Here is a 1535-nt window from a genome sequence, read left to right on the forward strand (position 1 = left end):
TGGCTGTCCTGGAACTCACTCTGTAAACCAGGCTGGCCTCGAACTCAGAGATCTGCCTGCCTCTGCCTCCCAAGTGCTGGGACTAAAGGCGTGCACCACCACTGCCCAGCTTAATCCCAGCACTTGGGAAGCAGAGGCAGACAGATCTTGGCGAATTCAAAAACCACCCTGGTCTACAGATTGAGTTCCAGGACAGCCAGGACTACACAGAAAAACTCTGTCTAGAAAAAAAAAAAAAAACAAGCAACAAAACAAACAACAACAAAAAGAAAAAATATATTAAAACAACACACAAGCCGGTGCTTTGAGAAGATCAATTAAACTTAGAGACCCCTAGCCAGACTGGCCAGAGCAAAAGAGAGAGACAGCTTCATCATCAGAAACAGGGAGGCGCACCGCCATGGGAGATGGCAGGTATGAAATATCACACCCAACAGAAACCTTTATACCAACAAAGCAGCTACTTGAGTGAGACAGACAGTCCCCTAAGGACACAGCTAACCGTGTTCACAGAGGAAAATAACTGGAGGGCAGGCCTTGCACCACACGCCTGCCAATCAAGGCTTAAGAGGCAGAGGTGTGAAGGCAGCCCAGGCTGGTCTACACAGTTAGTTCCAAGTGAGGCTGGCACAGTGAATCCCTGCTACCAAAAAGAAAAGAAAGAAGGAAAGGGGGGAAGGAAGGGGGGAAGAGGGAGGCGAAGGAAGAGGAGAGAAGGAGAGGGGAAGGGAAGGGAGGGGAGGAGAGGGCAGGGGAGGGGAGAGGAGAAATCTGAAGAAATCTACTTGGTGGTAGAACACTTCCCCAGCATGCTCAAGGCCATGGGTTCTATTCTCTGCGTTGGAAAAAAACTCATTGAAACACCGTACATCAATTAGCAGAAAGTACCCTACAGAGAATGACAGGCCTAAGTGATTTATTTCATGGGTATAACTTGCCAAGCTCGTAGAAGATGTCTGTCCTTTATCTGCTGTGTCAGTGTCTGGGTTTAGCTGTCGTCCTCTGAGGCCCAAAGATACGCTGTAGTATAAGACGTTAAAGGAGGTGGTGTGGTCGAATCCACCGGAATTAACACTGACACCGTTCTGCCTTATGGAAGCTATTGTTAAATGCATTAAAAATGCGCCTAATTTTTAAAGTCAACTTTGTCATAGATTGTGTGCGTGCGGGTGTGTGTGTGTGTGTGTGTGTGTGTATGACTGTTGCAGGATTTGAATGGCTGGCTTGCTACTTCAGAGCAATTTGGAGAAGCAGTTGGGATTGGTGCTGTTAGCAGGTTCCCACATAGGAGCCAGGTGCTGCCATGACACCAGAAGGCTATCATTGCAACGGCTCCAGGGAGTCATCTCTGCCCCTCCATTCCCTGTCAGTAACTCTAGGGCCGTCACCCAACTCTATTCTCGCACTCCTCCTTCGTAGCGGGATACCGCCCCACTACATTTGTATAAAGCTCAGCGATTGGGCTGTATGAGAGGTAGGCGGAGTGAGGAGTCAGAGGAGGAGGAAGAGGAGGAGCTAGGAAAGGAAAGAGAGAT

The sequence above is a fragment of the Grammomys surdaster genome, unplaced genomic scaffold, assembly GCF_004785775.1.
Source record: "Grammomys surdaster isolate TR1022 unplaced genomic scaffold, NIH_TR_1.0 183, whole genome shotgun sequence".
Taxonomy (NCBI): domain Eukaryota; kingdom Metazoa; phylum Chordata; class Mammalia; order Rodentia; family Muridae; genus Grammomys; species Grammomys surdaster.